Below are 24,241 nucleotides of genomic sequence, written 5' to 3'. Positions count from 1 at the left end.
AGGGTGTCCGTGCAATTGGCTCAACCTCAGGCGCCCTGCAACAAGGGGTTGCGGGGCAAGGGGGGTCGCCCGTCAGTTAACCCGCTCTGTTATTTGTATCCTCAAATAAACCTGCAACTTCTTATTCCCAAACTCACTTGTCTGTGTTTCATTTGGGTGGTGAGGGTTGTGGGGCGAGGTGTACCGATGCAACTACTATGTCTTTTCCTGTTTAAACGCCGTTGTTTAGCAAAGGCTTCTGCTACGGTGTTCATTGGTGAACGGCGGAATACAGTGGTTGCTGCCACGTATTACCGTCGCGAGTGCTGACTATTAACGTGACCTAGTGTGGCGGAATATAGTGGATGTCTCCACATATTGCCGTTATGAAAACAAAGCGACAATATTTGAACCTATTGGTGAGCGGAATGTGGTGGCGGATGCTACACATTTCCGTTATGAAGAAAGGCTAATCAATTCTTTCGGCATTCTCTTGCATTATTGGATTATAAGTGCCAAAGCGGAAAACGGTGGTGGCTGCCATGTTTTGCCATATTTGGAGAACTGTGTTGGAAAATAGAATCACCATATACTGAAGGAGTTATTTTGGGGCATAGGTGTTGTGAACCTTATCGCCTGGAAACATTTCTGTTTATTATTTCAGGAGAGACTTCTTGATGTTGTGGTCATTATAAACTTTATTTATATAAGCAGTGGAGATGCATTAATCCACGACCTGAGGTACTTGGGAAGGATAAAAGGTTATTACCCGTACTTAAGTTTCCTATGTTACAGAAGTGCAAATCAATAACTGTAATTTGCTCCTTTTATATAGGTTCTTGAGACCAGAGATGTTTTGTGGAACGTGTATATATATATAAGCAGTCTCTTGTTGATTACCTCAGGTACATACCATGTCTTAGCGAGATCATATGAGAGTAGTTTGTATTGGTGAACAGATATTAACCAGTGTCTTGTCCCTTTTCTCCGCTGTTCCCTTCCTCTCCTTCCCTCGCCTATTCATATGAATACTCTGTATATTCATGAAATCAGAGTGTTGGTAAGATCAGTGGCTGGGCGATGCGTTCCCCGCAGCTGAGGCCGCAGCGTCACAAATCAAAAGCAAGGCGCCTCTAGTCTTAGGAACGTCATTCTACACAGAACAGGTTACCAAACCTTTTATTAATTGCATCTGCATTTTAAAAGCAGGTAATGGAGTCCCCAACGCGTTTCAAAGCAACATGCTTCATCCTCATGGGGTGGGTAGCAATTGACGAAACCGGGCACCGCGTCATTTCCCCTTTTGTATGCTCTCTTGAGTGATGCATACTGGGTGCTGTAGTTGCACAATTTCCCCTTTCTAGTAGAGTTCATCAAAGAGCCTTTAATTTATTTCTTGCCTTCCTTAATTGTTTTTCACTGACCTCCTGTGGGCCCTAGACCTAGAAATGCAGCTGCCATAATTTCAGAGTTCATGTGCGCTGTACCCAGACCGAACGTTTACAGCCAAGCAGACCCACTTCATGGTGGCTGGGCAGTGGGTTCCCTGCAGCTGAGGCCACCACGTCACAAATGAAAACCAAGTTGCCTCTGATCTTAGGAACGCCACTCCACACAGAACAGGTTATCAAACCTTTTATTCGGTGCATCTGCATTTCAAAAGCCGGTAATGGAGTCCCCGACGCTTTTTAAAGCAACATGCTTCTTCCTCATGGGGTGGGTACCAATTGATGAAACCGACCACAGCGTCATTTCCCCTTTTGTATGGGCGCTGTAGTTGCACAATTTTCCCCTTCTAGTAGAGTTCATCAAAGAGCCTTTAATTCATTTTTTGCCTTAATTGTTTTTCACAGCCCTCCGGTGGGCCCCAGACCTCTAAATGGAGCTGCCATAATTTGGGAGTTCATGTGCGCTGAACCCTGACTTAAAATTCACAGCCAAGCAGACCCACTTCATGGTGGCTGGGCGGTTCGTTCCCCGCAGCTGAGGTCGCCGCGTCACAAATCAAAACCAAGGTGCCTCTGATCTTAGGATCGCCACTCCACACACCTCACTAGAGAGTGTATGCAACTGATGGATAAAAATGACAGCTGTGGTTAATTCCGTCACGTGCTGCATATGAACCCATGTGGATGAAGCAGGAGCCTTGAAACGTGTCGGGGGAGTTTAAAATAAACCGGGCATAATGTGCAGCCTCTGAAAATAAATGGTTTGTTAACCTGCACCAGCAGAGTGGCGTCCGTATGTCCAGAGGCACCTTGGCATGATGTTTAACGCGGCGGCCTCAACCGTGGAGGATGCACCACCTGGCAGGACTTACCAAAATGGGAATGAATGGCGGGGATCCCTTTGCCTGAAATCAGCGCTGGTGATTCATAATTGAGTGGCTGCATCTTATGCCTGCAGCCCACTGGAGGGGGGTGAAACTAACTTAAAGGCATTTAAATTACGGCACAGAACGGACCCCACTGAAGGGCAAGAATCGGACTACAGCCCCCAGCACACCTCACTAGAGAGTGTATGCAACTGATGGATAAAAATGACGGCTGTGGTTAATTCCGTCATGTGCTGTATATAACCCCATGAGGAAGAAGCAGGAGCTTTTAAACGCTTCGGGGAGATTAAAATAAACCGGGCATAATGTGCAGCCTCTGAAAATAAATGGTTTGTTAACCTGCACCAGCGGAGTGGCGTCCTTATGTTCAGAGGCACCTCGGCAGACGAGTTTCAACCTGTCGGCTTTCCTCAGTGCCCGAATCACCATAAATGTTGGTACACCTGGGGCTTAATTTAAAGATGAAGTCATCGTTTGCTCATTGGTGCAAACAGTGTAGCCCGCACTCCACTACCTCCAGCCTTAGCAGTTCCGCGTTACTCAATGCCGGGTTTTGCGCTCTCCCCGTTGGTGAATGCTAGTACAGTGAGCAGCATACTCATACACCCAGTTGTGTCCCAACCTCTGCTGGCCTCGAGAAGAACAATATTTTCCGGCAGGGTTCGCAGGAAGCAGAGATGGCAAAAACTTCACTAGAGCCTCTTCAACCAGGATTCAGCTGCTTCCTTTCTCCCCGAGAGGCCATACACTGCAGTGAGTAATCTGGACCAACCAGGGGGCGACGTGCTGTGTTCTTCTCCACTAAATTACTCGGCGCAGGTTGTGCACGTAGCACCAGACCGAAAGGGCGTGCCGGCAAAAGCGGTATATATATATATATATATATATATATATATATATATATATATATATATATATATATATATATCAGTCCTCCCATGTGCCACACAGACGCCGAAAACTTGCTGGAAGGGGGCTGTCTTGAGCTCGTGGCCAGCTCTAAACATGAAAGTAACAACCTTCCCCTTGTCCAAGAAAGGATGACAGCCACCACAGGTAGGATGAAGCAGCGTTCTTTATTGCCAGTGCACAATTTCAAGCGGCATGATGCATTTCGGCATGTTTTGCCTTCCTCAGATACCGTCTTGCTTGAAAGAGAATTCACTTGTCCACTCTGGAAGCGCCTTTTAAAATTTGATGGCACTCCCACATGATTAGGGGGCGGAGATTTGGAACCTCCTCACCTGCAGCAAACCTTAGTAAGTACATGCCCAAGTGGGCGGTGACTGCAGGGACCCCACTGAATCCTGGATCTTGTAGTCGGACGGATCGCCTTCACCTCCTTGCTTCCGACCGCAAATCACCACAGCGAGCAAAGAGCCCACTCCTCCAGTGAGCGTGAGCTCCCCGTATAGTCACGGTCTTGCAAATTGCTTGCCAGTAGAATCGCTGTGGAGTGTGGCGTTTCGGCGTTTACCAAACAGCAGTCCTCCCATGTGCCACACAGACGCCGAAAACTTGCTGGAAGGGGGCTGTCTTGAGCTCGTGGCCAGCTCTAAACATGAAAGTAACGACCTTCCCCTTGTCCAAGAAAGGATGACAGCCACCACAGGTAGGATGAAGCAGCGTTCTTTATTGCCAGTGCACAATTTCAAGCGGCATGATGCATTTCGGCATGTTTTGCCTTCCTCAGATGCCGTCTTGCTTGAAAGAGAATTCACTTGTCCACTCTAGAAGCGCCTTTTAAAATTTGATGGCACTCCCACATGATTAGGGGGCGGAGATTCGGAACCTCCTCACCTGCAGCAAACCTTAGTAAGTACATGCCCAAGTGGGCGGTGACTGCAGGGACCCCACTGAATCCTGGATCTTGTAGTCGGACGGATCCCCTTCACCTCCTTGCTTCCGACCGCAAATCACCACAGCGAGCAAAGAGCCCACTCCTCCAGTGAGCGTGAGCTCCCCGTGTAGTCACGGTCTTGCAAATTGCTTGCAAGTAGAATCGCTGTGGAGTGTGGCGTTTCGGCGTTTACCAAACAGCAGTCCTCCCATGTGCCACACAGACGCCGAAAACTTGCTGGAAGGGGGCTGTCTTGAGCTCGTGGCCAGCTCTAAACATGAAAGTAACGACCTTCCCCTTGTCCAAGAAAGGATGACAGCCACCACAGGTAGGATGAAGCAGCGTTCTTTATTGCCAGTGCACAATTTCAAGCGGCATGATGCATTTCGGCATGTTTTGCCTTCCTCAGATGCCGTCTTGCTTGAAAGAGAATTCACTTGTCCACTCTGGAAGCGCCTTTTAAAATTTGATGGCACTCCCACATGATTAGGGGGCGGAGATTCGGAACCTCCTCACCTGCAGCAAACCTTAGTAAGTACATGCCCAAGTGGGCGGTGACTGCAGGGACCCCACTGAATCCTGGATCTTGTAGTCGGACGGATCGCCTTCACCTCCTTGCTTCCGACCGCAAATCACCACAGCGAGCAAAGAGCCCACTCCTCCAGTGAGCGTGAGCTCCCTGTGTAGTCACGGCCTTGCAAATTGCTTGCCAGTAGAATCGCTGTGGAGTGTGGCGTTTCGGCGTTTACCAAACAGCAGTCCTCCCATGTGCCACACAGACGCCGAAAACTTGCTGGAAGGGGGCTGTCTTGAGCTCGTGGCCAGCTCTAAACATGAAAGTAACGACCTTCCCCTTGTCCAAGAAAGGATGACAGCCTTAAGGAAGTCCTTTAAGCAAACTCTAGCTGTCACACAAATTTACTTCCATGGTGAGGCGGGCCTCTCAACGTGGACCCTCCATCAGTGGCGGCTGGTGACATTTGAAAGTGGTGAGGCGTAAATACTGCACTGTGGCGAGCAAGCGCAGCGCAGCGAGTGAGGCCGAACCACCTATGGGGGGTCGGGGCTTCTCCCACGAGAACATTTTGAAAAAAGTGGGCAAATGGTGCATTCTCAAGCACATTTGAGAAAGAGGTGGCTTGGCGAATACATCTCTGGGAGTAGACTGGCACACTGCTCAACCTGCACTCTCACAGACATCACTCACCCTGGACTCACACATACATCACACACCCTGGACTCACACAGGCACACTGCTCAACCTGCACTCACACAGACATCACTCACCCTGGACTCACACAGGCACACTGCTCAACCTGCACTCTCACAGACATCACTCACCCTGGACTCACACAGGCACACTGCTCAACCTGCACTCTCACAGACATCACTCACCCTGGACTCACACAGGCACACTGCTCAACCTGCACTCTCACAGACATCACTCACCCTGGACTCACACAGACATCACACACCCTGGACTCACACAGGCACACACTGCTCAACCTGCACTCTCACAGACATCACTCACCCTGGACTCACACAGACATCACACACCCTGGACTCACACAGGCACACTGCTCAACCTGCACTCTCACAGACATCACTCACCCTGGACTCACACAGGCACACTGCTCAACCTGCACTCTCACAGACATCACTCACCCTGGACTCACACAGGCACACTGCTCAACCTGCACTCTCACAGACATCACTCACCCTGGACTCACACAGACATCACACACCCTGGACTCACACAGGCACACTGCTCAACCTGCACTCTCACAGACATCACTCACCCTGGACTCACACAGACATGACACACCCTGGACTCACACAGGCACACTGCTCAACCTGCACTCTCGCAGACATCACTCACCCTGGACTCACACAGGCACACTGCTCAACCTGCACTCTCACAGACATCACTCACCCTGGACTCACACAGGCACACTGCTCAACCTGCACTCTCACAGACATCACTCACCCTGGACTCACACAGACATCACACACCCTGGACTCACACAGGTACACTGCTCAACCTGCACTCTCACAGACATCACTCACCCTGGACTCACACAGACATCACACACCCTGGACTCACACATGCACACTGCTCAACCTGCACTCACACAGACATCACTCACCCTGGACTCACACAGGCACACTGCTCAACCTGCACTCTCACAGACATCACTCACCCTGGACTCACACAGGCACACTGCTCAACCTGCACTCACACAGACATCACTCACCCAGGCTAATTCTAAAATGTGGGAACTCATTTTAGAGATGTTTATAAATAGTCACAAATTAGCATTTCCGTTTTCCCCTATGGACTTTGTACAATTTCTGTGGAAAAATATGCCATGTGGCGGAGACTCAAAACACTGGAATGTCGAATTTGCTGCCTTGTACTGTCAAGCCACCTGCTAGTCAAGTGGTGTTTCTTTAAACTCATGTGTAAGTAAGAATACATTAGTATGCTTGAGATTAGGCTGCATTTCAATAAACTGATGTGATAATGCGGCGTCCCATAAAGCAAGTAAAAGATTCGTAATTGAGTGCTATACTGCGACATGGATGGATGGTGACACTTCACAAAATTATTAAAAACAAAAGCTTAATCTATAAAACGTTGACACAGGCACAGCAATACTATAATTATTAAAACATATAATAATCATGTCGTACTTCCCTCTAGGGTTAAGGGCTGCTGTTGTAAATATCCCACTAAAGAGACTCGGGGGGAGGGGACAAAAACGAATGAAAGAGTTCCCCCCCCCCCCATTTCATATAGGATGCTACTACCTCTTCTCTCTCTGTATAAATAATTATTGCGTGCTCACTCGCCTTGAACACGTCCTTTCCCCACTCCAGTCACAACATTTATTGACAGTCGGGAGATCACAGTTTTGTCTGGAGCACCGGTGATTATGTGCTGCTGCTACCACCTATGAGTGCTGGGGCAAGCTGGGAGCGTCTCCGAGAAACTGAAGGAGGGTGGGTGGAATAGTCAGGAGCCTAGAGGCCCAGGATGGTGAGGACTGAAGAATGGCTACAGGCACGCAGACTGGAATACCAGAGGCCTGCCATGTGAGAGAGTGCGCGCGCAGACTGGAATACCAGAGGCCTGCCATGTGAGAGAGTGCGCGCATGCCACCAAACACATTGCAGCATGTCTCCGTCCAATGAGGGGACTTTCTCCCTTCTCCCTCCACCCGCTCCACTTGCATGCCCTCGACACTGCGGCAAATCACGTCTTCGGTGCTGAGCGGACTACAGCACAATACTTCAAGGCACCCAGAGAGATGACTGAGGCACCTACAGAGCTCTCGGACAAGTAATGGGCAAAACCCAATGAACACTGCGAAGTGACCTGGGTGACACAGGAGTTTGAGCTCAGTTACACTGCACCGTCTAAAAAGACCCATAATGAAAACATAGGCCAAAGTGGTCATTCCAGGTAGCGTCCCACGGTGCACTTCAGGCAACAAGACAATCTGCCAAGACAGAAGACCACGTCATCGGGGTGAAGACAATCTGCTTGTGGCCCTGCACAGGAGGATAAGTGCAAAGGTAGTCCAATTTAACTGGGGGAACACCGACAGCTCGCATGGGGCATTGGAGTGCCTGCAGGCAGGCGTTGATGAAATAACCCAGCAAATAAACCACCCCAGAAGACCCACCTGCGCATTACTTTTAAACACTGCACACCATGATGGGAGGAAAAGGTGTACGTTCCGAGAGATGTTACTAAGCAAAAGTAAGGGTGAGGGAGGGATGTAATTAGTAAATGCTCACTGAGTGACTCACGGTATCCGGCTACCGGCTTTGATGTCCCCAGTTTCTTCAGCCCGTCCAAAGGCAGCAAGTCGGCTGAGTCATTGTAATTGTGCATGAACTGCACCAACTTCTTTATCCTCCTCCTCTGTTGCTAGTGCTCCCTGATATCGGCCTCCTTCCTCCCCGAGTCCGACAGCATGCCCGGCTGCCCGAGTAGAACATCTGGGTGGCGGACCCCAGGGGGGCATACACTTACAGCGCTGCGCTCTGTCATCCATTCTCTAAGCTTTCCTTAACAGCTCCCGCGACCCGCCCTCAATAAAGCAGGAGACTAAGTCGGAATCGTATCTCACCCAGCTGGCAGCTCTACCGGTACGTACTACTCAGAGAGTTTAGGTGGGGCTGCGGGGAGTACAGTTTGGCTTTGTTTTTTTTTTTAGTTAACATCAGTGCCACATCGGGGCTTGCCGTGCCCTGTCGCTCATCCTGGTGGTGGCATCCTCAGACTGTTCTGGTGGTCTTGCAGGGCAGCTTTCATCATGAGCTACTCACTGACTGACACTGTCAGGCGCAACAATCTTCCGGGCATCGCTGACTCTGTGGAACACCCAGCGCCGGAGATGCGGCCGCAGCGCTCCTCGTGCCCGTGGTGGGCCTAGTTTAAATTCTAGGGCTCGCGCGCGGCGGTAACTCAGCCAATCCTGGCGCAGCATAACATCGCCACTGCGCCAGGATTGGTTAACGAGCAGGGCTAATACTGCCCATAATGAGACCTGGCTCCCTCGGGTCTCTGCCTGTGTTCCTGCTAGAGGAGGAGGAGGAGGAGGAGGAGGAGGAGGGAAGGGGCTACTGCGTGTGTGCGCATGCGTGGGCAAGTAAAAAAAAATGACTTGTCCTAAATGCGCACACACTGCTGCCCTCCCTGACACGCTGCTATCTGCCACCCTGCCATTCACTGCCACAGGCCCGCCCCCCACCCTTCCGCGATGAGGTCACTACAGTTAGTGACTCACACTACGAAAAAAAATCATTATGACTGTCGGCGCTGGCCGCGCTGCGCTCGTAATTCTAATAATTTGTGGTATGCCCTGCGCAGTGTCAGTGACGTGACGGTCGTCCATGGGTCATGGCTAGTGGGGCAACGCCCCAACGCCCCCAATGGACGAACCGCCACTGCCCTCCATTCAACCTTTTCCGTTATCAATGTTTCAGCCGGCGGGCGCTTTTTTAATTTGTTTCTCACAAGAGCCAAGGATCTGACAGGAAAAGCGCCACCACCTTGCGAGTCGGGGTCGGTTACGGGATGTGTCAGACAACCCAATAAATCCAACAGGAATTACGCACAGCCATCAGCAGCGCAATGACCGACCACACCAGCATGTTCAAGGTTCTTTATTTCCAGGCAAGGAGATATTCACAAGCAGGACAGCATAACGCTTTTCGAGGTCAGTTACCTCTTAATCATATGCATGGTTTCTGGGGTGGGTTCGTTAGTCTTTTCAAACGTGGCTAGAACACTGAAGAGGGACAACTGTCCATTAATTTAAAGAGGCAGTCTTTTTGAATGATTTTCCGAGTGTTGATCGAATTTAAGGTAAAAGTACCCATTTTCATTCTTTTATAGTGCTTAATACAAGAAGTCACTTAAAATGATATTCGGTTTACCTTAATCCTTTTTTCTCCCAATGAACTCCTTTATTCAGGCTACATGGTCCACAATGCCTCTTTCTGCATACACAGCGTTACTCTTTTCTTCAGTGTAGATTTAGGTAAACAATCCACAGTGTATTCACAGCCAATTGCTACACGTTTTTAATCGGTTGAATTAGTTCTTCGTTTTACCCGATGGCCGGAGCAGCACTGGAACAGGTTACAACCACCCCGGATTCTAACCTTTTCTTGCTTGCCTTCATGGAATAAGTTGCCTCTACATGTTGTGCTTAAGGAAGTCCTTTAGGCAAACTCTAGCTGTCACACAAATTTACTTCCGTGGTGAGGCGGGCCTCTCAACGTGGCCCCTCCATTCAACCTTTTCCGTTATCAATGTTTCAGCTGGCGGGCGCTTTTTTAATTTGTTCCTCACAAGAGCCAAGGATCTGACAGGAAAAGCGCCACCACCTTGCGAGTCGGGGTCGGTTACGGGATGTGTCAGACAACCCAATAAATCCAACAGGAATTATGCACAGCCATCAGCAGCACAATGGCCGACCACACCAGCATGTTCAAGGTTCTTTATTTCCAGGCAAGGAGATATTCACAAGCAGGACAGCATAACGCGTTTCGAGGTCAGTTACCTCTCAATCATATGCATGGTTTCTGGGGTGGGTTCGTTAGTCTTTTCAAACGTGGCTAGAACACATATATATATCAAGAAGCAAAGTCCGCCAATCCCTCAGCCTTCTTAGTGGCGGCGGGCTCAAGTGAGGAGGCGATCCTCAATAACTCTTCACACCAACTTTCGGAGTTCAAAGAAGGAAACTCGAGCCTCAAATTCATAAGCGTGATGATTTTAATTAAGCAAAATGGTCAAAAACGCCTGACGCATTTCGGTGCAGCCGCACCTTGGTCACCGGTAACATCAGTTAGTTCATTTGCGCTTTATAAAGTGATTCAGAGTTCAAAAACATAATCATAAAAGTAGGACTACCCGTCCTTAGCAAGTAAGTTTGGGTCCAGAAATGGCGGCCATCTTGGAATGTCTATCAGAATCCACCAGTGTTACTAAAATCTATTTAACATTGTGTGTTGGTGATGCTTAATATGGACAGCACGTCAGATACAGATAGCTCCTCATCCTCGTTCAGACCCATCGGTTGAACCGTGTCATATTTAATTATCATTCTGGACTCAAGTTGACGGAGCTGTTTCAGTCTATTACCTCCCCTCTCAGAAATGGGAATCCTGTCAAGGCACAAAACTGTAATAGTTTTACGTTCTTCTGGTGAAAGTCTTTAAAATGTTTGATGAGGAGCTATCTGTTCATCTGGGCTAAGGAATGTACTGTCTCAACCCACTTCATATTTAATGATCTGAACACTGTAAGAATCGAAGTTTTTATCAGTTTTTATCTGTATTCACGATTTAGTGATTGTACTCTTTCTTTTGCTTATGTTTGTAGGAGACAGGTTGTCCATAGGCAGTTTGGAAAGTGGACCTAGTGGCAGCCAAAGAAAAGGAAATGGAATCTAATGAGGTGTCAAGTTAAGAATTATGTTATAACTGGTGATGACATTAGAAGGACGCAACAAGAGCCCACCAGGGCAACACACAATATTTCTGAACAATTAGACAGAACACTATGCATGGTGCCCGACTATGCCCACTGGGGCAAAACACCACACAATTCAATTATCAGTAATCATGGATGTTAAGGAAGAGAGAGCAGGGAAACCTGCCCTCTCGTCCAAAATCGAAAGCAGAATTGCTTTTCCACATGGGGAGCTGCATGTTAGCAGCTCCCCAAGTGGATCAGCAATGCCGGCTATCGCAAGATGCGGGGAGCCGGCGGGACCGTGGGGGCATTGGAGCTCCCCCCATGGTCCCCATCGAAGTGGATAGGCCCCAGAGGATGGGGTCCCAAGGGCGAATAGAAATTAGGGGTAGGAGCCAATTTTTCTTTTTACGAATCTTGCTAATGGACATACATTCAGTCCAGAACTCAGGATCTACATAGGTCTGTCTCTGAGCACACAGCATTTTCTTGACATCTACCATTGGGAGTCGTCATACAGAATTTCTTCCCATTCTTCACGTGAATTCGTGATTGATCCAGACATCTTTGCTGTGGAAATATTCGGGTACAGCTCAGACATTTCATAGACACAAGGATTTTCTACAATCAACTTGGATTCCCACTCATAAGGGTGATTGCCCTTAGGAGCCCAGATGAAGTTCTCCCAGGGAGAACAAAACGCGTTGGCTGGAATCTAAAGCTTTGATAACGACTGAACAATAAAGACATTTTGTAATGCTTATTTTGCTATCTGAACTTTATCATTCTGCGCACTCCCATCAATTGTATAAAGTAATATTTGATTACCATACGAAAATCCATCTCTCGCTGCGCATGGCCTTTGGCTGTATAAGAATGGATGCACCCTAACACTAAAAACAATCAGCTGTTCCCTTTTTACAATGGGAAACTGGACTTCATGTTGGCACTGCAGCGTACCTTCTTCCTTTTTCTTTGGTGAAAGAAGAGGGGATTCCCAAATTAGTTAAAGCCTTTTGTCCAGAATGGAAGCTTCCAAGCTAGATCTATTTTTCAGTTGATGCTCTGTCACAGCTGCACCATCAAGTGCTGGAATTGGTTGCTGATCCAATGAAGGAAAGTGATGTGAGGTCCGTCCATCCATATCATAACAAATATGTGGACCAGTTGTTAGACTACAGACAATATTTGCTCTGCACACTCAGTTTTTTAAAGTTATTTAAGGAAAGGATTTTTACTGATGACACAAGTACTGATAGTTTTTGAGGCATTTATAGGCATTCAACAATTATAGTGTTCTCAATGGAGAAAGTAATGCAGCTGCCAACATCCTGGAAGGATTCAATACCAAAGTACTTGAATGGCTCCAACCAAGGTGTCTAAGCATTGGACTTGGTGCCAATGACATTGACCACTGCATTTGTGCTACAAAGGCACTAAAATAAGGAATATATATATATAATAATGAATTACTGTTTTTAAAATGTTTTAGATTTACCTTTTAATAGAAAAATAAGGCTCAGTCCAATTTTTTAGAGAGGTAATATTCTGATGCATTTTTTATATTCAGGGAATTATTTATTATATATTTCAGCACTTTCATAGATGTGTTTGCACTATATTGAAAGCTTTTTTGCACATTATGCAGAGGTGTTTAGTCACTTTTTTTGTATATATTTATTAGCACTTTTCTTGCACTTTATAGCCTACATAAGTCCCAGCAAAAAATGTGGATTGTTTCAAAGGGAAACAATTGACGTGGTATGTTACAATCATTGCTGTTGTATAAGTTGAGGCTTGCTCGGCATAATGGATTGTAAATTTGCAAAATTTGGGTGTATTTTTATATACTTATTTTTATGCCTTGAGAATTCAAAGTATTGATTGGTATGTCATTGCATTCATGCAATCTAGATTTTAACATGTTTCCAGAGTTTTTATAGGATTTATAAAACTATATGGACATGTATTGTATTCAGCCTCGACAACAAACAGTCTTTTTACCATGTCTAGTATATCACATGACTATGCTGGAGGCGAGCTGTAGGCGGGGTGTATGGCATTATAAAAATAAGTCACAACCTCCGATAGCAGCTATACCTAGTTGGGTATAGCTGACCCCCCGGGCACCGTTGTGTGCTGAGTCAGCTCTAAGTTTGCCTGTTATTCAGGTACCAAGTTTTTCTTAACATGCATTTCCAAATAAAAACTGTTATTCCATTGGTTCTGAATATTTCATTTATTCTTCATGAAATTATTTTCTTTTCCAAAATATTATTTTCCGTTATTTCACATGAAAATCCAATGCATTTCGGCAGTGTATTCTGCCTTCATCAGGGAAATAATAAATCTACAAATTAAAGAAACACATGTTTTCAATCTTATGTACATTGGAATATACTGCATCATTATTCAACTTAACTGTTTCGATTTTATATTAGTTCCATTTTAACTTCATCAGCTGGCTTTCTATTTCAAATCCATGGGAACCTCTCATTTCTATAGGGGCTTTAAGGTTTTTAAGAGTTAAGTATAACTGGATCTCACTCCGCTTTTAGTTTCAATCTCCATGTATAAGTTCAGGTCTCTTAGATGTTCAGACATGGTCTCCTGATAGTACGTTTTATTGAGAATAACTGTGGCTCCTCCTTTGTCTGCCTTTTGGCATATGATCTTTTGATTCCCAGCTATCGATTTGAGGATTCCAAATTCTTTCTTGGTGATGTTCATTTTGTGTGGTTTTTGTTTGGTGTTCAGTTGTCTTAGGTCCTTGCTGCACAGTTGTTCATACAAATCTATTGTTTTGTGGCTTATGGGGGGCATGTATGTGCTTCTGGTTTTTAATCCTCTTAATTCATCTGTTTCCATTGTGGGCTGTTTTTCCACGATGTTTTCAAAGAAATGTCTGAGACGCAATTTTCTAGTGAGTTTGAATAGGCTTACTTCCAACTCTAAAGTATTAGTATGGGCTGTTGGGACGAAAGATAATCCTTTTTGTAATGTCGCTATTTGGATCTTACTGAAGGTGTAACCTGATATGTTCAACACTAGGCTTTGCTGATCTGTTGTTGTTTCTTCTTCTCTTTCTTGGTTAATGTGGACCGTGTCTGTGGTTGGTTGGATCCTGTTTCTTTTTCTGCGTCCCCTCCGGAGTCTTCTGTTTCTATCCGGCCTTCCTCTAAAAAAGGTACCGCTGTCGATGTGGTCGCTTGTTCTGTTGGCTGTGCTGTTTTTTGTGATTTGCTTTTTGTTTGGGTTGTGCTTTCACTATCTGTGGAAGATGTATCAGTATGAGAAGTATACCCTTTGGATTGTCTTTTTCTTGCAAATACTTCTGCCCATGTATAGACTTCTTGTAATTTGTAATCCAAAGTGTCCCGCTTATTCCATGAACAAAAACAAATTGTTGAAACAAGAGAATTACTGGATTTACAATCTGGGCAGTTTGAAGCCCGGAGGACTCAATGAAAGAACAGAATTTCTTTGTTACCTATAAACTCTGGTGTTAATTATTAATAACATAAAATAATTGTTTTAATAATAACCATTGAACATAACCTCATTAGTTTTCACTAATACCGCACTAGCGTATCAGCAGCCATAATGCATAGTGGTAACGTGTACTGGCATAGATCCCCTAGAACAGAAAACAATAAAGTTAGCGTGATTACGCATATCTAAAAAAAACGGGTCAGCGGGAGCCAAATAGGGCGCAGGCGCAAGGGGTGTAACTCCGGAAAGGAACAGAACCAGTCCGTAGAGAAATGGCGCGAGGAACTGAAACGCTGTGGTAAGCCAACAATCAACCAGCTTAGATTGTTTAAGCGCGTAATACGAACGCTACCCTTTACCACATCCGAGTTAAGAACAGTTAACGTATCACTCTTGCTAACGCGTATGCGTTTAGATATCCGGTTTTGTTTAAATCACCGCCAGCGCGTAACGCGAGGCTTGCATTTTCATTTGTAGAAACTGCTCCATAGACGGCAGTAAATTAAAGTTAGAAACCGAGCTCAGTGCATGTAACTGATTTAGAAAGCGGAGTGAGATCCAGTTATACTTAACTCTTAAAAACCTTAAAGCCCCTATAGAAATGAGAGGTTCCCATGGATTTGAAATAGAAAGCCAGCTGATGAAGTTAAAATGGAACTAATATAAAATCGAAACAGTTAAGTTGAATAATGATGCAGTATATTCCAATGTACATAAGATTGAAAACATGTGTTTCTTTAATTTGTAGATTTATTATTTCCCTGATGAAGGCAGAATACACTGCCGAAATGCATTGGATTTTCATGTGAAATAACGGAAAATAATATTTTGGAAAAGAAAATAATTTCATGAAGAATAAATGAAATATTCAGAACCAATGGAATAACAGTTTTTATTTGGAAATGCATGTTAAGAAAAACTTGGTACCTGAATAACAGGCAAACTTAGAGCTGACTCAGCACACAACGGTGCCCGGGGGGTCAGCTATACCCAACTAGGTATAGCTGCTATCGGAGGTTGTGACTAATATCTCTCCAGACGGGGAGAGAGCCCCGGAGGCACGAAAACTTCGAAAAATCCAATTGAAACAGCGGTGCTCTACCCTACACTTCTAGTATATTATAAAAATAAGTACATTCTGCTACTCTCTGCATGTGAACAAGGGCCGCTGGGCCCGAAACGCGTCATTGCTGGTTTTATCATCTGACCCTTTTCTGCAGTAAAGAATTGTTACCCTCAATTGTGGTCCGTCTCCTGCTTCGCCCATCTCGTGGGATTGGAGGTAGCTGTTGGGAGTTCTTTTAGAATATATATATATATATATATATATATATATATATATATATATATATATATATATATATATATAGATATATATATATATTATATGGCAGAAGGACGTCTTGCAGCAAAAACAGCAGCACAAAAGACGAGGCGAACCCAGGAACTGGTGCTTTAAATTTATTGTGCTCTACACCATACCGCCATTACGCGTTTCAGCCTGAAGAGGCCTTGATCACATGACAACGTATACCGGGTGGAAATACTCCTTTTAAAGTGCAACATGCCAGGAAATTAAATAGACATAGAAGACATACTGTCATAGTTTGTTCTTGCGTAAATGCAGACTAACATTTGTATACTGGTTAAAATAAGCTTAATAAGACAAATACATGATCACGGGTTGAAATACAATTGTCACAAATAGAAGCAAAACATATAAACAAATAAATATGTTAAAATATAATTATTCCACTGCATTGCTGCTAAAACCTGTGAGTTCACAACCGAAACATTTCACAGTAGTAAAAGTTAACATCAATCTAATCCTGTTCCAAAAATATGTAAAAACTAGGATTTGATGAACCTAAAACCATAAAAGTAATACATTGTGACTAACACGGTCCAGCCACTGTGTTCCACCAAATTAATGAGAGGCACACACACACACACAAACATATATAGATATATATATATATATATATATATATATATATATATATATATATATATATTAGACAAGGGCAGTCGGCTCTGGGTAGATATAGTTAGGATTGTGCTTCCATAATAAACACATTTTTGTATTGCTCATAGCTTTGGCCCTGTTTGATGAATCTCCACAGAACCTCAACAAAAAGTGTTACTTTTTGACTCGTTTGCACATGGGAAGTTTCAGGGTGATCTGTCAACCGGGGGCTGAGTAGGAGGAGTGTTCCCCCATCGTTTTTTCACTATTCATATTTCCATAGGAACTTTGGACACCGCTACAGCCTAAACCGCTGAACAGATTTACACCAGATTTGAAAGAAAGCTAGATCGTCGTCCAGAAAGAGTGCTTTCAGAGTTTTGGTGTCAATCCGTTCAGTAGGTTTGAAGAAATAAGGCTAAATGTGTTTTATTTTTCACGCCGCGGACGATCTGCAGAGCCGACAGACCTCAAAGTGAGATCTGATTGACCGCCACCACCTTAACCAGGAAGGGGTGGCAGAAATCTTAGGACTGGGGACTCAGTACAGAGTCCTAAAATTTATTTTTTTTAAAGACATAACGGGGCATGATACAGATACCTTGACCTCCTAGGCCTGGTGGTGGGGTTGGGGCCAAAAATATATTTTTCTAAATAAATAAATTTGCTGCAAATTCTCAGAGGTTCCGCAAATCCTTCATGGTGGGCCAGGGTCCAGGGGAATGATGGTTATTATTTTCAAGGAGGGGCACGCCTGCCCCCCTTCCCAGGCCATTTTCAGCCTCGGGAACTGCATCCCCTTGGGCCTGATGTACTTTTCACGGGAAGAAGGGCACGTGACCCCTCCTCCCTGAGACGCTTTCAGGCCTGGGTACCCAATACCCCAGGAGCAGTTAAACTTTTCAAAAACAAGGGCAAGTGCAATGCAAAGCCTCAAAAAATATATTTCACCCACGGAGGATCCACAGAGCTGACAGATCTCAAGATGAGATCTGATTGGCTGCTACTTCATCAGCAACAAATTGGTGACAGCCATCTTAGGGCTCAGGACGCATTCCAGAGTTCTCGAAAGAGGTAAAAAAAGATATAAGAGGGCAGGGTATGGATACCCTGCTCTCCTATCCGTGGTGGTGAAGAGCATACACATGTTTTGGTTTAAAGCAAATTTGTGGTTGATCTACAAATCCACTGTAATAAAAAAAATAAAGCACAATGAAACAAATAACCCCCTAGAGTGGTGCAGGGCCCAGGGGTGGAGCATTTCAATATTTTGAGGAGAGGGGTTTGTAGCCCCCCTCCCCGAGACCCTAGGAGGCCCAAGGGGCCTGATGTTAAATTATGGGGAGGGGGTCCGGCCCTCTTTCCTGGGCCTCTTTGCAAACTTGAGCCCCCCTTCCCTGGGGCCTAATGTATATTAAAAGGAAGGGGGTGTGCAGCCAAGCCCCCTGAGCCTCCAAAGCCACTGGGAACCACATCCCCAAGGCCAAAATGTTTTTAAAGAGAGGGGGCATGCAGCTCCCTTTCCCAAGCTCCAGGGTTCACATCCCACGGGAAACACATTCCCTGCCCGCAAGAGCATGGGCAGGGGAAAAAAGTGGACTTCCATCTGTTGGGAGTTTAAAAAGGCTGCTGCCATGTGGAAGCACACATTTTTTTCCCTGTCTGCTTTCGTGCAAGCAGTGAATCGGAGGTTGGTCCTGTGTGGCGGAGGCAGAGGCAAAATCCTGCTCCCGTCTGGCGGGAGTTTAGCCGGCTCGTGCTGCACCCAGGATGGATGCATGCAGAGGAGCCACAGGCCCCATGGAGCTCCCCCCGTGTCCTCCAACGGTAAGAGGGTCTGGCACTCGGGGGCATTACTTGGAGTAGCAGAGCTCCAAGACCCCACTCTGCTTTGCATCTCTTCTGCCGAAGCTTGAGGTTTTCTGCACCTCATAGATCTTACAGAGGCCCGGTTAGGTGGAGAGACCCGGTCGGCGTATTTCAGCCTAGCCGAGGGGAGCCACCATCTGGGGTCTGGCTCTGGGGAGGCCTTCCTGGACTACTCTCTTTAAAGCCGTTGGGCCTTAAGTTGTTTTGGAACTAGGCCGGGCCCCGCCTTATGACTATTTCCAGCTCAGCAAGCATGCTTTTGCTGTGGCCTGGCACCGGGCCCTGAGGTAGGTGACTCCTGGGCCATGATACGAGTTGCTGGAGGACTGTGCGGGGGCCCAAGAATTTTGTGCTTGCCTTCGGCTATTTTGGCAAAACTGCATGGTCTCGTGAAGCCTGAGCTGATCTGCCTGGGGGTTTCTTCCCCGGCTCTCCCTCTGAAGCTGAATGAACTACAGGACCACATCCTGGAATTGAGCGAGGGTCACAGGAGGGAAACTGATTCTGCCTTTCCTGAACACAGAAGGGGCTTCGACTGGAACTACTACCTGGCTTCCAACAAACACTTAGCAGCTGAAGGCAAACACTGAACACCACTAATAATACAAGCTCAGGCACCTCTCTAGGGTCCTTTTATTTCTCCTCTCTTTGACCACATGATGGGATTTTTGTCTAATCTCGAGTAAATACCTTCAACTCTGAATGCCAGCTCCTAATTGCGAGGCTGCTTGTGTCCCCATACTGACTGTAATATATATAGTCCTGAATGGGCGTTGTAGGCCTCTCAAGTGAGCTCATCATAATGTCGCTGGCATCCTACTGACGGAAGGTCTAACACTTTCAGTACCGCTCTACATAGCTGCATGGGCAAGCTAAAGAACACATGTAGGCCTTCGAGGGGCGAGCCCCACAAGACAGGAAAACATGGAATCTGCATCGGCCGTTTCAAAGATTCTGCCAGTTGACTCACACGCTGCCTTTAAATCTAAATTTGACCCGCTAACAAATGATTGGGCGATCCTCTAGGAAAACCAACTACAAACGTAAAGGCTATTGATCATTTAGTCTGCACACACATGACTTCACCAAACAGACACAATGGATCCTGCAGCGGTTGTGCATTGCTGAGAGTAAACTAGACGATGCAGAGGGACACTACAGATGCAACAACATGCATATTGTGAGCCTGCCCAGGCAGAAGGAGAGGATCCACCTGCTTTTCTGGAAACTTGATGGAAACAGGATATTGCCCTTGAAACTGCCTCTCCCTATTTTGTGATTGAACAAACACACAGGGTGCCATCAAAATGTCCATCCTCTAGGAAAACCATATACAAACGTAAAGGCTATTGATCATTTAGTCCGCGCACACATGACTTCACCAAACAGATGCAATGGATCCTGCAGCGGTTGTGCATTGCTGAGAGTAAACTAGACGATGCAGAGGGACACTACAGATGCAACAACATGCATATTGTGAGCCTGCCCAGGCAGAAGGAGAGGATCCACCTGCTTTTCTGGAAACTTGATGGAAACAGGATATTGCCCTTGAAACTGCCTCTCCCTATTTTGTGATTGAACAAACACACAGGGTGCCATCAAAATGTCCATCCTCTAGGAAAACCATATACAAACGTAAAGGCTATTGATCATTTAGTCCGCGCACACATGACTTCACCAAACAGATGCAATGGATCCTGCAGCGGTTGTGCATTGCTGAGACTAAACTAGACAATGCAGAGGGACACTACAGATTCAACAACGTGCATATGTGCTACCAAGAGTCTTTTTACTCCCACAATGAAAGGACGACCCACATTGCACATTATTTTTATACAAAAATTACTACCATTCAAGCTACGCTTGGGGAAGCACCTATTACCTTAGCAGCCACTACTGGTAAGCTCCCCCTTCCCTTACCCAATGCTGGCGGCTCTCTATTGCATTTCCCTCCAATCATGTTGGATGACTAGCCGTAAAAAAATGAAATCATTAAAATCAGGCTCACCCTCAGACCCCTGCCCTGCTAAAATATTTGCAGCTGTTGCAGAGGTGATAAACCCAGCTGTCAACAGCGTCCTGAACCTCTCTCTGGCTGACAGAACGATGCCGGATAGCTGGAAGCATGGGGAAATTCTCCCTCTCCTAAAACAATCTTCTGCCAACCCTTCTGTAGCCAGCAACTAAAGGCCAATTTCGTTGCTGCCTTTTTTCTCCAAGGTCCTGGAGAAATACGTAAATAAAGTTGCTGCAGACTTTGTTGAGACCAATTGATTATTACATCCCAGCCAATCAATCAGGATTTCGAGCCAATTTCAGTACCGAAACAGCCCTTCTGGAAATCTCTTAATCTATTAAAACCATACTTGATAAAGGAGGGAAGGCTGTCTTGATAATGTTGGACCTCTGAGCAGCTTTCAATACCGTGCACCATGACCTCCTTTTGGGTAGACTCCAAGGATATGACATAGTGGGCACGGTTCTGCGGTGGTTTACATCTTACATGGAGAATCGTCAGCAAACAGTCTAGTCTCCCCCTTTTGCAGCCCCCATTCTACCACTGAATGTGGGTGTTCCACAGGGATCTATTTTAAGCCCCACTCTGTTTAATGTCTTTATGGCCCCTTTGGCGCCGTTGGCAGAACAATACGGCGCTAAAGTCATATCTTACGCCGATGACACACAGTTGTTGTTCACTTGCGGTAAGGATGAGGCCCTGAATGGGAATGAGATAAACACCTGCCTGTCAGCAGTTTTTGAATGGTTTAACCCTTTCGATGCTGATGACGAGCTCAGCTCGTCATGATGCACGGTTGAGCTGTGCTGATGACGAGCTGAGCTCGTCATGAAAGGTGCAAAATCACTCTTTCCAGCACAGGAGGGGAAAACACCTAGCAGCGAAGGTGTTAAACAGAATCAACTACTGTGCAATTCTGAAAAATCAGAAATGATCTTTTTTGGTTATAATCCGGGGGAGGAGTGGCGTGATTGGTGGCCGCAGAATATGTCCCCTCCTGCCACCCTATCTACAACTGTTAAGAATCTTGGGGTGAAAATGGACGCGGACATGTCCATGAAATCTCAGGTCCAGGCCGTGGCAGGCACATGTTTTGGCCTACTGAAAATGTTGAGAAACTTCCTCCCATTACTCCCGCTTTCCCATAGGAAAACAGAAGTACAAGCACTGATTCTGTCCCACCTAGATTATGTGAATGTTCTCTATTTAGGCCTTCCTGAATATTTTCTTGGCGGCTAGAGCCATACTTATGGTGGATCTTAGGACACACAGGCCTCCTTACCTGAAGTCCTTGCATTGGCTTTCAGTACGTAAGAGGACACATTTCAAAGCCTTGGTTCTGGCTTTTAAGGCCTTTCACAATATTGGGGCACTATATCTGAGAAACAGATGCCAGCACTATGTTCCTCCCAGAAGTTTGAGGTCCTCAAATAAGCAGCTTTCGCAAATCCCTAGGTTCTCCCGCTCTTGGATGGGCGGGCGGTACTTTCAGGTGGTAGCTTCGCAGCTTTGGAATAATCTTCCACCAGCCTTACGTCAGGTGCAGGACCTCCTTAGCTTTAGATGTGGTTTAAAAACTTGGCTCTTTTCACAATAGGTCAGCGGCCCTCTGGCGTCCTGTTTGGCTCTGTCACTGGTTCTCTTTCTTCTAGCGCCGGGACACTCCAGGGAGTAGCTGTGCGCTTTATATTTACCCAGTAACATAAAGTAACATATTGTGAGCCTGCCCAGGCAGAAGGAGAGGATCCACCTGCTTTTCTGGAAACTTGACAGAAACAGGATATTGCCCTTGAAACTGTCTCTCCCTATTTTGTGATTGAACAAACACACAGGGTGCCATCAAAATGTCCACCTTCAGAAGCGCCGCCCAGACCTATGGTAGCCAGTGTCCAGAACTACTGAGACCGGGATGCAATCCTGATAGCATCCCAGAGAGAGGGATCGATTAGCTAAAATATGCAAAAGTAATGTTTTTCCCAGACTGCACCTTGCTGGTCCAACGACAAAGAGAGTCCTTTATTCAAGTTAGAAAGAAGATACATGACATGGGTCTTACATTTGCCCTCCTGTTTCCTGCAAAGCCATGGATTTCAGGTGGTCAAATCTCACATTTCTTTACCCAGCAGGAGGCAGTTTAGGATTGTATGGAAACCTTTGACCTGGTCATTGTCAATAGGTCACCCTCTCCTACCACCATTCGGAGAGACCAAGTCTCAGCTAAGGACCAGACGCTGCGCCGCCAAGAACCAAAACACCATGGTCCCACGCAAGATCAGAGTCAGAGGCAAACAAAGGAGGAAGTTGCAGCACCAGCCTCCTTGCAGGAACTCTCGGCAACATCACATCTGCTTTCCTCTGAATCCAATGTACCTGTCGATGACCAGATGTCCAAGGACTTGGCTCTGACTCATTGACACCACCAGAATTTACAACACAATCCATCAAAGAACTGGTGTGATTTACTGAGTAGGAAACTATGCTTGCTTTAGGCTTTTCCATTATGAGAGGCTTGTAGCCAGTTACAATGGCCTCTTTGGGGTGCTCAACCCCTCCATAATATTTCTGCTTCATACACCGCAGACGCCTCATCCAGACAATCCTGAACAGTACGGACATAAGTCTGCAGGGTCACAAGTATAGCTATGTCCATCTGATAAGCCCAGATTCCTGTGTTACCCTGGTTCCTCAGAGGGGTTGGCACTCTTTCTCTTCTATAACCTCTCACCTCCATTTGCTACTTAGTGATGGAGCGTAAAAGTTTAAAGACAATTCTCACTATTAAATGAGATTTATGATACTAATTTTAATAAAATGTGCAAACTAGATGATGACAAAAACATGAGACATTTTACTGCATTGTAAAAGCATGCAAAAGTATCCTGAAAACCTGAAAATGTGAAAGAGGTAAATAAAGAGAGAGAAAAACAGTTAAATGTAACCACACGTTTAAGAGAGCAAATATGGTTAACACAGAAAATGTGCTGCTGATTACCTAGCGTGATAAATGAAAAGAATGCTTACATAATGAAACACTTGAAAATTATTCAAAAATGCTCTGTTTAAAGATGCTTGACAGTACAAGATTAGCTGTTTTATTCTAGCAATGCATGAAAATAAACGTGAATAACAAAAGTGAGGAATAGTAATCTGTTTGAAAAATAAAAATTTGTGACATGTTCTTTTAAGAAGTACCTAATATTAACATGAAACTTTTGGAGAAAAGAATAATGAGTGAATTTATTAAGAAAACTGAATTATTCATATTAATGTGTGTTTTGTATTAATCATAACGTGATAATGATTTAACAAGTTTCATGTAGACCTCAAATGCTTTCTTTTCCTCATTGCAAAAAGCAGAATCTAATTTTAGACGCTTTGAGAACTTTTCTGAGAGTTTCTTTTCATGCGAATGAACAATATGCTAAACGCGGGCGGGTAACTGCTCCACTAGCGGAGTTTGCTGAGTTTTTTCTACTCTGCATTCCATTGCGAACGCGGAGATTAGGCAAAACTCTGACTCCATGGCGGAGCAGAGTTAGTCGGCTCCTCCACCCTCCCAAAGTAATTATAATATAAAAATAAGGCACTTACCTACCATGGTTGCTTCCTCCTCGCTGTGGCCGCTCTCCTTCCTCGTCCTCGCCATCCTTCTTCTTTGAAAACCCCTACGTTGCACGACGTACAACGTAGGGATTATCAACGAAGAAGGACGGTGAGGACGAGGAAGGAGAGCGGCCATGGTGAGG

The sequence above is a fragment of the Lissotriton vulgaris genome, chromosome 4_1 (genome assembly GCF_964263255.1).
Source record: "Lissotriton vulgaris chromosome 4_1, aLisVul1.2, whole genome shotgun sequence".
NCBI classification, from domain to species: Eukaryota; Metazoa; Chordata; class Amphibia; order Caudata; family Salamandridae; genus Lissotriton; species Lissotriton vulgaris.
The sequence above is the reverse complement of the archived record's forward strand: the minus strand, read 5'-3'. Positions refer to the sequence as shown.